At 38.8% G+C, this 14,567-nt stretch overlaps 1 protein-coding gene across 1 annotated transcript in view; it reads right to left on the reverse strand.

Moving 5' to 3' along the window:
* LOC125263978 (receptor-type tyrosine-protein phosphatase delta) overlaps window positions 1-14,567 on the reverse strand; it is a 600,442-nt gene that overhangs the window by 185,214 nt on the left and 400,661 nt on the right. Inside the window, exon 7 of the mRNA XM_048183181.1 lies at window positions 2,752-2,789. The gene's annotated coding sequence lies outside the window, so the exon portion shown is untranslated. The remainder of the gene's footprint in view (window positions 1-2,751; window positions 2,790-14,567) is intronic.

Below are 14,567 nucleotides of genomic sequence, written 5' to 3' on the forward strand. Positions count from 1 at the left end.
TTATAAATGTCTTTACTGTCACTTTTGATTAATTTAATGCATCCTTATAAATTTCTTTTATACAAAAATAAATAAATAAATAAATAAATAAATTCTCACTGACCCCAAACTTTTGAACGGTAGTGTATAATGTTATATGTTATATATTTTGGATAAATGCTGTTCTTTTGAACTTTCTATTCATCAAGGAATCCTAAAAAAACAACAAAAACAAACAGTTTTTAACATTGATAACAATAAGAAATGTCTCATGAGCAGCAAATCGCCATATTAGAATGATTTCTGAAAGATCATGTGACACTAAAGACTGGACTAATGATGCTTAAAATTCAGCTTTGCCATCACAGGAATAAATTACTTTGTAAAATATATTCAAATAGAAAACAGTTATTTTAAATTGTAATAATATTTCACAATATTACTGTTTTTACTGTATTTTTAAATAAATAAATGCAGCCTTGGTGAGCAGACAAAATTTCTTTTAAAAACATTAAAAATCTTACCGATCCCAAACTTTTGATGGAATTGGTAGTGTGTATATATATACAAAATGGTGAATGGCAATGAATGTCACGTCGCACGTCAACACGCACACGCACACGCACACGCACACACACCACACACTCTCACACACACACTCACACTCACACACACACACACACACACACACTGTTAATTGCACTGAGAGTTATGGGCTGTATTGATGAGGTCTAATCATGGCTGTCGATGATATTTATGAGCTCAGCGTCACAAACGTGCTGGTCAGATTAAAGCCTCATTAATAAAGTCCGTCTGGCAGGTATTAAACAGCTCATCTCACTCTAACAGGAAGAATGCTTAGACCACATTATAATTCATTAATACAGCAACAACCAGTGTTTGTTTGTGAGTGAGTGTGTCTCTCTCTGTGTGTGTGTGTGTGTGTACTCCGGCTGGGTGAATCCCAGTAATTAAAACATAAATTGGGCCTATTGAGGGAGAAGCTCAACTCACAAACCCGAGCACACGACACCCCAAACAATCACCCGATTTCTGCTTCGCAAACAGATGAAATCAAAATCAGTGAGCATCCAAAAGGCAAATGATATGATCTGAATCATAATGACAAGTGCAGTGCTGAATCTGAGACACACATGAAACTCATTTCACAGATCTTCAGAGACAGTCAACAAGCTGCAGGGTCAAAGGTCAGAGGGGACAGTAAAGGCCCAAGTAATACTTAATTTTCCACTTTCTGCTCCATTTAGCACACATTTGAGTATGCAAGCCTTTCAAAGTATAATCCATTGGCCGTGAGTGTGGAAAGACGCGTTCTAGTGGAGTTTGTTTTCAAGCGCTCAAGACACTCGCACATGCGCTGTTGTACGCACACCATCCACACAGACACAAACATTGGGCTGCACACGTACAGTGTGCGTGGGCCTTTGTGGAACGTGAATGGCTGAAGTGCACTTTGCGCTTAAAGACTGGAACACACCAAGTCGACATCAAAGAACTAGCGGCGATGAAAGCTGACTGTGTTGTCACCTCTTGTCGGCTGCATCTCAGCCAAAATGATGAGCTTGAACAAACCAAAAGGAAAAAAGGCAAATGTCAACCAGTACGTGCATTCTGCGTGTAAATAAAGATCTGTCTATACCAGCAGGTATCAATAGTCTATTTTTGTCATTCATTAAGGGAAACCGAAACTAGGACTGCAGTTATAAAAACCATAAACAAAGCAGTTATAAAAACCATAAACAAAGCAGCGCTTGCTTACCATTTTGTATATTAATCATGCTTATCACTTTCTTCATTCCAGTTGGCTCATGTTATTATGAAAATATCCGTTCATTCGAATGCTCAGGTGCAAGATGATGTAAAATTATAACAGCCTTCTGTTTGTACCATCATGACTTCTTTGCTCACTTTCATCACTTTTGCTTTTATTCTCGTGCACTGACTAGTTCGCTAAGATGAACAGCCAATCAGAGTTCTCTCTCTCACCGGCGACTCAAAGCCGATTATAAATGCTGAAGCGGGCCAAAAAACCCAGATGGCATCCGACTAGAGACAACTGTACGGAACACTAAAAAATTAAGAAAAAACTAAGCTGACCGACGGTCAAAAACGGCACGACATTGCCCAATGGCTTGGTGTATCCAGGCCTTATGAGGTCAATGCAATGGATACTGTAACTACACCAAAACAATATCGGTGTAGTTACACCAATAAAACAATTACACCCTGTGACCTCTGTGCTCATAGCCCGCACACACACACACACACACACACACACACACACACACACACACACACACACACACACTGTAAGCTGTGTGAAGAATGAGCTGATCTTTCTCTGAACTGATGGATTGTGCTCTAGCTGTATAAAACAGTTCAGTTTGCCTTTGTTTGTTTCCTCAGAGTTTGTATTAATGAAGTGCTGGAGTATTTGTCAAGATGTTCCCAGCATGCTCTGCTCGTGCTAACAGAGCTGATGGGAGTGGGCGGGCATTCATCACTGTCAGTCACAGCTCAGCGACGGTTCTGATTGGATGGTCAAGATTTAGAGAGAACAAAAGCTCAGCACAATGATTTCACAATAGGCAAACTAGACAACGTTTGTGTGTGTGTGTGTGTGTGTGTGTGTGTGTGTGTGTGCAAGACGGTTTTGCTGCTGAAGTGCTACACCTGCACACTGTCAGCAGCACAGCCCTTAGTAGAACACGCTTACACATGCACACATGCACAGAAGAGACTGCGTGTTACCTCTGAAAGTCCTGGCGAAGATCCTGAGGACTCAGGAGCTGAAAAACAAAAGCACACAAACGTGACACTTGTGAAATCGGTTTCCCCTTCACTCGTCCCATCAGTCTAATCTCAGGAATCAGTCAGTGGAGGGAATGAGGAAATACGCCGCCGTAAAGTTCATCATGCTATCAACGTGCAAACTATTCGTTTGGCGAGTAATTGAACTGCAGGCCTCTGAAAGGTCAGAGATTATTGGACAGCTGACAATCTGGGAAAAGCCAGAGATTCATTTAAAGAGAGAAAGGAGGATATTTTTTATGAGACTGTGATCATTCCCTGATGCATAACATGTGCGCCCTGTGGGTTTTTTTTTTTTTTTTTTTTGTCTGCCGCTTTAAATGCTCTTTAAAGCAGGATGGCTGTTTTTAATCGTTCATCAGCTGGTTAAAAAAATCGTTCTGAAAGTGATTCCAATTATATTGTTTCATTATTGTTATAGGCCTTATGTGCCAGAGAAATGTGCGCGCAGCCATTTAGAATTTTGTCTTTGAACTTCTGTTTTTGTGGTAGCTCTGTATATTTCTATGACATTGCTGTCAAAGATTAATTAGCTAGTGAAGTGGATTTACTTGTTGTAGAGTTTATAAAATTGATCATGAGCATTGCAATGTTTAAAGCAGATGTCTTAACAAATGTCAGTGAACCGGGAAGATTTTAAAATGAGCAGTTCATTCATAAATAAGTAAGATTTCGGTGGAAAAACAAACCGAAAGTCAAAAGACAACGAGCGCAATGCTGAAAAGGTCTATAGTTGTGGACTATTTTATTACATTTAGAATTATTAAAAAAAAAAAAAAAAAAAAAGTCGTTATTGTTATCATTAGCTATCGTCCTTAAAGGAACACTCCACTTTTTTTGAAAATAGACTCATTTTCCAACTCCCCTAGAGTTAAACAGTTGAGTTTTAGCATTTTCAGTCCAAGTCCTCTGGGTCTGGTGGAACCACTTTTAGCATAGCTTAACATAGTTCATTGAATCAACTTTTCATTTTCCGTTGGTCTTAGTACACGATGTAACTACAGAAGAGTCAAGCTTTAAATAGGAAAAATATTGAAACTCTTTGGTCATTTTTGAGTGAGATGCTAATGGTCTAATCAGATTCAATGAACTATGCTAAGCTATGCTAAAAGTGGTACCGCCAGACCCGGAGATCGGCTGAATGGATTCGAAAACGGTAAAACTCAACTGTTTAATTATAGGGGAGTTGGGCCTTTAAGTTTAAATTTGAAGCTTCAAGCTTCAAAGGATAGATAACTGCAAAAAATAGTAATAAAATAGTGAAAACAAATAATTAATTAGAAATATTAATTAGCACAACTGTTTTCAGCATTGATAATAATCAGAATTGTTTCTTGAGCAGCAAATCAGCATATTAGAATGATTTCTGAAAGATCATGTAACAATGAAGACTTGAGTAATGATTCTGAAAATGTAGCTTTGATCTAAGGAATAAATTATATTTTACAATATATTTACAAAGGCCTAGAAAAAACAGTTATTTTAAATTGTAATAATATTTCACAATATAAATGTGTTTACTGTATTTTTGATCAAATAAATGCAGTCTTGGTGAGAATTCATTCATAATAATACAAATATATTCAGATCCAAAGGCTTGAATATGTTTCAGTGTCATGTGTTGTCGTAAACTGAAAGTATTTCATTTCCCTTTATGAATTAAATAAACTGTTACTAGCTAAAATAACTTAAAATAAGTACTACTATTTCTTTCTGCATGTGTACCTGGGCATCCTGTATGATTTGAATGATCTCTTCAGATTAGTGATTATTATCTAGCATAAAATAAATTCATGAAAAATAGCATACAGGTTATCAAAAAAAAAAAAAAAAAAAAAAAAAAGAAAATCAACCAAATACAATTCAATTTTGTATATAATTGTCTGTCAAATGCATAAACTCTATTCACACCAACATACCAAAAGTCAGACAAATTCAGTTCAGCTCAAACCAACATTACTTAACTGAACTGAACTGAACTCAAGCAAACTCTACATAACCTAATTCAACTGAACTCATCCCAACTAATTACAGTTCAGCTTGAATAAATGTGTCCATCAAATGCATAAATTCAACTCAACCCGACATAAAAATTAAATTGAAATGAACTCAAATCAACATCTCAGCTCAGCTTCACCTAACTTAATTCAATATAGCTCAACTCAACCTAACAAACATAACTCATCTGAATTGAATCCAATTATTCCAAACTCAACTTGGCATGATTCAGTTCAAATCAATGAACAAATATGCATATGTATGTACATAGTAAAAAAGGAAAAAAAGATAAAAAGATTATCATAGTACATTTACAAGAAAATACTATTTCAGTCTTTCTACTTCAACATCTCACATTTAATGTGTTACTTGTCATGTAAACATTTGTGAAATTTACTAGTAATTTCTGAGTTATAATTGCTAAAACCTTTATAAGTAAATCCTTCACCATTTATTTTTTGTCAGTGTGTGTGTGTGTGTGTGTGTGTGTGTGTGTGTGTGTGTGTGTGTGTGTGTGTGTGTGTTTGGCAGCTGGTCAAGCTCAGTTTGTTCTTCTTCATGCGAATGTAACGTTAACTGCCTGCTGTCCAATCCAACACTGATGACTGACAAACCAATCAGCCAATAAAAACACAGAATGTAAGCACTGGTTTTGCCTTAACTAAGTTACACGCCAGATCAGCGCCTGCTCACACACGTCATACAGTGTCTATTTTTCCCTTGCGTGCAGCAGCAGTGAGTGTCATTGTAATGATGAATTTGTGCTCCAGTGTCGTGTTATCATCACTGTTGCAGCAAGTGAGTTTTACAGCTTCTGATTGGCTGCAGTGCCACTGTCATCGTCCCCTGGGTCCTCATTAAACACTAAAGATGGTCCGTTCACTGGATTCCTCAACACTCTCTCAATTGGTTCTGGTGTCCCATGAGGCTTTGGAACCAGTTAAAGTCCATTACGCTCACAAGCAGGCAAACGTCCAGAAGCAGCTTCACCTTAACCAGCAGAAGCATTGAAAGCAGAAGAAGGCTTAGGCGACCTTAAGAAAAATCTGCTTTTCACTACTACCATTGTGTATAATTGCAAAAAAAAAAATATATATATATATATGGGCAGATGACGTGACGCATGTTTTTTCTGTAATTAAGTGTAAATGTTTAATGAATTGCATTTCTCAACTAAAACAACACATGCCAGTGAGGCATAGAATATCATTTTATTTCAATATCATGATTTTGGGACGTAAAATGTATTTGGTGTTGTTCATATTTCAAGGTGAATAGCAAAATGTCCTGCGGTGTGACTGTAACATTGGTGACTCATCAAATGTAAATATTAGTAAAATAAAGCAGATATGTTTGGAGCAGCTAATAAATGTCTTGGCATTATTTTGTATGTATTTACTTAATTAACTTAAGTTTTCAAAATGCTAAAAAGTACTAAAATAATATTTACAGTACATTTAGTTTTGAAACACAAATGCTGTCCTGCAGTGTGACATATGATATTAGATTTTTGTACTGGCAGTTACATGGACAGCATAGGGGTCCGTTAGTCAAGCCCCCTACCAGAAAATCCCCCAGATGTTTGGATGTGCTAAGGAGGTTAAAATGTGAGTGTTAATCTCTTATTAATTTGATAAATTTCATCATTTCTGTCAGACCATGAACGTGTCCATTTTTGATAGTCCTGTGGTGTGACTGATATAGTTCAAGAAAAAAGAAAAATATTTTTAAAAAAGAATCATATTCAGGTTTAAAACAATGAACTTATTCAGTTACTGTAAGGCCCAAGGTCAGTCTTGTATAGTCTTGTATAAAATGGCTGCAAAGTTGAAAGAGTCCTGTGGTGTGACAGCCCGTCCTGTAGTGTGACATAATTAAGTCAGATGTCTAGCTAGATTCTCGTCTGTTATGTTTGCAATATTAAACATAAATATAAATATATCTCTGTCTCTATATATACAGGTGCTGGTCATATAATTAGAATATCATCAAAAAGTTGATTTATTTCACTAATTCCATTCAAAAAGTGAAACGTGTATATTATATTCATTTATTACACACAGACTGATATATTTCAAATGTTTATTTCTTTTCATTTTGATGATTATAACTGACAACTAAGGAAAATCCCTAATTCAGTATCTCAGAAAATTAGAATATTGTGAAAAGGTTCAATATTGAAGACACCTGGTGCCACACTCTAATCAGCTAATTAACTCAAAACACCTGCAAAGGTCTTTAAATGGTCTCTCAGTCTAGTTCTGTAGGCTACACAATCATGGGGAAGACTGCTGACTTGACAGTTGTCCAAAAGACAACCACTGACACCTTGCACAAGGAGGGCAAGAAAAGATGTGGTAGAAAAAAAGTGTACAAGCAATAGGGTTAACCACACCCTGGAGAGGATTGTGAAACAAAACCCATTCAAAAATGTGGGGGAGATTCACAAAGAGTGGACTGCAGCTGGAGTCAGTGCTTCAAGAACCACTACACACAGACGTATGCAAGACATGGGTTTCAGCTGTCGCATTCCTTGTGTCAAGCCACTCTTGAACAACAGACAGCGTCAGAAGCGTCTAAAGACAAAAAGGACTGGACTGCTGCTGAGTGGTCCAAAGTTATGTTCTCTGATGAAAGTAAATTTTTGCATTTCCTTTGGAAATCAGGGTCCCAGAGTCTGGAGGAAGAGAGGAGAGGCACACAATCCATGTTGCTTGAGGTCCAGAGTAAAGTTTCCACAGTCAGTGATGGTTTGGGGTGCCATGTCATCTGCTGGGGTTGGTCCACTGTGTTTTTACTATCAGAGCAACCTGGGCTCTCATAACACCTGAGCAGTGCCACAGACTGATCGACTCCATGCCACGCCGCATTGCTGCAGTAATTCAGGCAAAAGGAGCCCCAACTAAGTATTGAGTGCTGTACATGCTCATACTTTTCAGGTTCATACTCTTCAGTTGGCCAAGATTTCTAAAAATCCTTTCTTTGTATTGGTCTTAAGTAATATTCTAATTTTCTGAGATACTGAATTTGGGATTTTCCTTAGTTGTCAGTTATAATCATCAAAATTAAAAGAAATAAACATTTGAAATATATCAGTCTGTGTGTAATGAATGAATATAATATACAAGTTTCACTTTTTGAATGGAATTAGTGAAATAAATAAACTTGATGATATTCTAATTATATTACCAACACCTGTATATTAAACAAATATTGTAAATATTATATATAATATACCTATATTATACAATATATTAAATATAAATATATATATATATATATATATATATATATATATATATATATATATATATATATATGTCTTCATTATACATAATATACCTATATTATACATATATTAAACATAAATATATATCTGTCTTGATGATTTTAACATACTTTTAATTATTTTAGCATGATTTTAATGACTTTCTCCTGAGAAACAAGACATTTGTTTAGTCTTTTAAGTTAAAAATAGAAATGAATTGTCTTTATGACTGGGTCTAATTTGACGCCTCCAAAATGTTAATTATTCAGTATGTCTTGTTCACTATGTTTTTAGTTCAAATTCATACACTAAGTAATAAGATTGTACTGATATGTTGCATTTGCATTAATGTTCAAATAGAGATGCAAATGAATTTGTTTGTTACAAAAGTATTCAATAAATTTCACCATAAATGTTCATACAGTGTCTCATTTCGTCCTGTGGTGTGACGGGATGTCCTGTGGTGTGACATCACTTCAAACACAATTAAACGACTTTTACTATGTTAACTAGCTTAAATAATTATATGAATTTGAAAACATTGCATAATATAACTATATTAAAAAATAATAAACATTTTCAAATATTTTTTCTCATTATACAGAATATTTCCACTGGAGTGAGTGGTAAAAGATGGCACAAGCAAAGAATATAATCGAAAAACAGCTGTGAAAAAAAAATATATGCAGAATTTTAATGATCATTCTTTAAGAATACTTGTTAAACTTAAAACATGCCTGATTTGTATTTGAAATAAATAATATTTCAATATTTGAATTTTATAGTAATGTCATGTCACACCGCAGGACATATTTTGCCTGGAGCTGTGAGAAAAGCTTAATAAATTACATAATGAGAAAAAAAAATCTGCTAACCTCTAACAGTTTTAAAAACAACAGTATTTGAACTTTCCAAATTCATACAATTCTCAAGCAATTTAGAATTTTTTTTAAAAAAATACTGTTTCAACCTTATTTGTCATCTGCCCATATACAGGGGATGAACAAAATATAGGCGTTAATATAATTTGTGTATGGGCTACAATGAAATACAAATATTGTAAATATCTTCATTGTTCACAATTTTCATTGTCTATTTTCTCTAGGTTATGTATCAGTGTACACAGTAAAAATACTGTAATTTTAACTGTAAAAGACTAAATATGCTACAATAAAAACCTGTTAATTGGTTACCGGTAAGTTTTCATTTTAATAACTGTTCTTAGTTTTTTTGCTATTATTTATGTGCATCAGGTTTTTTGTTGCATATTATGTTGCTAAATTAACGTTTATTGCATTATGTGTGTTAATATGATTGTGTTTTGTATTTGTGCACCTTTTCAAAAACTGTTTATTTATCATTAAAGCTGCAGTAGGGAGTTTTTAGAAAACGTTGACTTAGCCTGAAAATTTGAACAAGCACAACTCACAGGTCACTCCCCCTTGCTCTCTGCTGCGCTACAGCCCTCCCTCCACAGCTCCTCCCCCATCACAACGGAGCCTGCCATGAACGCACAGGCTAGTAAGCAAGCAGGACCGATGACGGCGGATAAACAGTTATAGCATAATTCACTGATACGGACGAAACATCAACAATATGATTTACACTGACTATGGCCTTCCCATACTTTGACTACAAACTTGGTCCTCAAAACATTACGTATTTTGCAATACATGTAATGTAACTATATGACGTATATGCACTATTTCTATAAGTAATAAATAGCTAGTAAGATAATATAACGGTAACTAATGTTACAGTACGCAAGTAATTATTCTATCGATATGTAATGCTAAATAAGGTTTGCTAGTATATTTTTAAGCAACATGACAAGCCAGTGAATTAGTAGGTTTCAATAGTTGCTTTGCACAGTGTGTGACATTTTATCTGTATGTTATGCGGCTAGAGTTTTGACACTAGGCGTTTCTCAAAACCAAGTTCACTAAGTTCGGACTCGTTTCCTTGGTAGTTAGGACTTGGCAAGTTCGACTCCGGAGAACGAACTCCCGTGGACGGGAGGACACAAGTCCGGTGATTCTGCAAATGGAACAGCAGCGTAACTTGATAACGTCACTCAGCTCGTGCTGGCTTCTCCGGTTATCTCTGTATGTAGTATTTTAGCCAAGAATAAAACTAAATTTGTTATTAAACCACTCTGCCTCTTTTTGTTTTATTTAAAGAAACAAACAAAAACATATTAATAGCCTCAGGCGACGAGTGATTTTATCTGCAATGTCTGCTTATATTTATAACAAAACGAAATATTAAACAACCCTGCCTCTTTTCGTTTACATTTCAAAAATATTAAATGTAATACTATTTGTGCATACTCTGATTATCTTCACTGTAATGAAATGAAATAGGCTTTAACATAAAACACAACCTTCTCGTTTTGTTAAATGTCAGTTTTAATGTTCAAAAATAGCCATTATAAAAGGTATAAAAATATACAATAAGAAATAAAGCAAACAATTCAGTCAAGCGTACAAAATCAGCGCTTTAGTATGATACAAAAGTTAAATAGCCATATATAAATTTATGAAACGTCACGTTGCCCTCAGCCAAAACGGAGCCAGCGGCAAACGTCAGAAGGATTAGCCGAGGTAAGGCTGCTCTCGGCTGGGTACATGAGCGCTGAGCGTCCGGTGATCGCCTGGATCTCACAACTCCGACAACTTCAGATCAAATTTTCAGAAAGGCGCTATCTTTATCAATTAACCACAAATTTGAGCTTTAAACCAGCACATTCTCGCCTGAAAAAATCTTAAAACTGCATATCATGACTTAATAGAGCCCAATCACACGAAAATGCGTATCAATAGTACGAGTTTGTAATCTCGTAGAATATATACGCCAAAATTTGTTTTTCGCGTGTATATGATATGCACTTTATGAGGTATTAAACGTACGAAACTGGATTGTTTGTCCGCTATAAGCAAAGCTGCTGCACACCGGTAATCTTGAATTTGAAAGCCTGTATGCGCTGTGCACTATGGCTGTGCATGACAGGAGTGTGATCAGCGCGCACATGAGCTTGATTGACACTGCTAAGACACTCCTCCTGACTCTGATTGGTTGGTTCTTACCGGGAGCGGTGTATTTCTGCAAATGGCAATAGGACCACTGGGAGGAGCCAGAGGAGCTTGATTTTTTCACAGATTATCTGTCTCATATTCTACTGTCAGGACATAATGACAGGTTTAACAAATATGTAAAAAATACATTTTTACAAAAGTTACCTACTGCAGCTTTAACAAGATGCTACATGAATCTATAACATTTTTAAAAACATTAGATATTAAATCAAATTAGCACAGAATCAACTTTGCATTGCAGCCAGCGATCGCGTCATGGATCAACTGAGTTTCTATAAGTGCAAAGAGAAACGGCTCGGTTATGTATATAACCTTAGTTCCCTGAATAGGGAATGAGACGCTGCGTAGTCGCTATGGGAATGCCTCTGCGTGATGTCGTCATGAAGCCTGTATGAAATCTGTCCAATCAGGTGACGGAACGTCATAGGCGGGTGACGTCACTGACACTCACATTCAGCTTCTGAAATACTGAAGCAAGTCGCTTACGGGCATGCTGGGAGTATGGCACGGAAACGCAGCGTCTGGTTCCCTATTCAGGGAACTAAGGTTATATACATAACCGAGACGTTCCCTTTCAAGGGAACAGGCGCTGTGTAGTCGCTATGGGAATGACAATACCAACTTCCGCCATATGAGCAAATGACCGTACATGTGAAGCCGGGGCGCACACATTACAGAAACACTTGCGCCCCTGGAGTGGAGCCGAGGTCTACTTCATAGAACCTCATGAATGTATGTGGTGACCATCCTGCTGCATCACAAATGTCAGATAGGGAAACCCCAGATATAAAAGCCTTAGAGGCAGCCATACTGCTAGTGGAATGAGCCCTAACAGCCAATGGTGAAGGCTGTCCAGTTGACTCATAAGCAAGTGAGATGGCCTCAACCACCCACTTGCTCATTCTCTGCTTGGACGCAGGGAGACCTTTTCTTGGTGCTCCGAAACACACAAATAGTTGATCACATTTCCTCCATGGTGGAAATGGTTAATAGGAACACTGTTTTAAGTGTTAGAAACTTCTCTGGCACCTCTTCGAGAGGCTCGAAGGGTGCCATAGACAGGCCCTGTAATACAACGGCCAAATCCCAAGCCGGTACTCTCGTGTGTACTGCAGGTCTGAGCCTCAAAGTGCCATAAAGGAAACGAGTTATATGTGGGTGTCTCCCCAGAGAGACTCCACTGAAAGGAGCGTGGTAAGCAGCTAAGGCCGCCACGTACACATTTAGCGTGGAGGGGGACAACCCTGAAGAGAATCTCTCTTGCAGGAAGTCCAGAACTGCGCTGACCGGGCAGTTGACAGGATCCCACTGACGATTCTCACACCAGGAAGTGAATAATTTCCACTTCAAGGCATATAGTTTCCTCGTGGAGGGAGCTCTGGACTGGAGTATGGTCTCAACAACCTCAGTTGAGAGACCGGAATCTATGAGCTGTGCCCCCTCAGAGGCCACGCCCACAGCATCCATGACTCTGGGTGGGGGTGCAGAATCAGACCGCCCGCCTGAGAGAGAAGGTCCCTCCTGATCGGAATCTCCATCGGAGACCCATCGAGAAGGGATATCAGGTCCGAAAACCATACTCGGGCCGGCCAGAACAGGGCTATTAATAGCAGACGGGCCCCGTCCCGGTGTACTCTCTCCAGAACTCCCGGGAGCAGCGCAATCGGGGGAAATGCATACAGCGGTAGCCTCGGCCACGGCTGTACCATAGCATCCAGCCCAAGAGGTGATGGGCTGGTCATTGAGAACCACAGTGGACAGTGAGTCGTCTCTCGAGATGCAAACAGATCCACTTGGGCTTCCCCGTAGTTCTCCCATAAGAGCTTCACCACCTCGGGATGAAGTCTCCATTCCCCGGGCCTCGGCCCCTGCCTCGACAGGATGTCTGCTCCCACATTCAGGTACCCTGGGATGTAAACTGCTCTGAGGGAGAGCAGTTTCCCTTGGGACCACCGGAGAATCTGATTCGCAAACTTGTAAAGTGGGTGTGATCTCAGACCCCCTTGATGATTTATATAAGAGATCACAGCTGTGTTGTCTGATCGAACTAACACATGTTGATCCCTGAGGTCTGGGAGGAAGTATTTCAAAGCTAGAAATATCGCCATCATTTCTAAGCAATTTATGTGCCACGAGAGATGATGGTCCTGCCACAGACCCTGGGTCGAACGACCACTCATGATCGCCCCCCAACCCATAAGGGATGCATCCGTCATTAGAGTGACTCGACGACTGATGACACCCAAAACCTGTCCTTGGGACAGAAACCAAGGTTTCTTCCATATGTCCAGAGCATGTAGGCATCGCCGCGTGACTTTGATCATACAAAATAAATTCCCCCTTGGTGAGAACCCCTTGGTTTTGAGCCACCACTGTAGTGGTCTCATGTTCAGCAGGCCAAAAAGTATCACTAGTGTATTGAAAAAAAAGTATTGACAGTGAGTGACTGGCCTAGCTTTATGTGTGAGACATTCGACAGGATTGATGTAATGCTTGCTGGAGATAAATGGGCCCGCATGATCACCAAATCCCATACCACGCCCAGATAAGTGGTTCTCTGAGCTGGAGAAAGCACACTTTTCTTCGCGTTTAGTCTCAACCCCAACCTTCTCATGTGAGCGAGAACAACATCTCGATGTTGAACCGCCATCTGCTCTGATTGAGCCAGAATCAACCAATTGTCTATGTAGTTCAATATGCGGATGCCCTGCATACGCAAGGGCGCCAGCGCCGCATCTACACATTTCGTGAAGGTTCGGGGTGACAACGCCAAGCCGAAGGGAAGAACCCTTTATTGGTATGCTTCGCCCCCGAAAGCAAACCTTAGAAACTTCCTGTGCTACGGAAGGATTGATACATGAAAGTATGCATCCTTTAGATCAATCGTGACAAACCAGTCCTCGGACCTGATTTGTGACACGATATGTTTTACTGTCAGCATTTTGAACTTGAGCTTCGCTACTGTTTTGTTCAGCTGACGAAGATCTAAAATTGGACACAACCCTCCGTCTTTCTTTGGCACAATGAAATAGCGGCTGTAAAATCCTGACTCCCTGCTGGGAGGAGGGACCCTTTCTATAGCCTCCTTTTGCAAGAGAGTCTCTACTTCTTGTGCCATCACCAGAGCCTGCTCTGAATTTACCATTGTGGGTATGACCCCATTGAATTGAGGTGGGCGTGTTCGAAACTGAATCGCATACCCTCTTTCTATCATGTGCAGGACCCACTGAGATACTTTTGACAAATTTTTCCACTCTGACAAAAAATCTACTAAGGGAACCAGCCTCTCGAGGCTGGCCTCTGGTGTTATATGGGCAGCCAGCACAGTGCCCTAAAGTGGAGCCCCGGCAGGGAACAACTGGGCTGACTGCAGAGAAAGCGTGCCACCCTTGGGT

This window comes from Megalobrama amblycephala, linkage group LG3 (genome assembly GCF_018812025.1).
Source record: "Megalobrama amblycephala isolate DHTTF-2021 linkage group LG3, ASM1881202v1, whole genome shotgun sequence".
NCBI classification, from domain to species: domain Eukaryota; kingdom Metazoa; phylum Chordata; class Actinopteri; order Cypriniformes; family Xenocyprididae; genus Megalobrama; species Megalobrama amblycephala.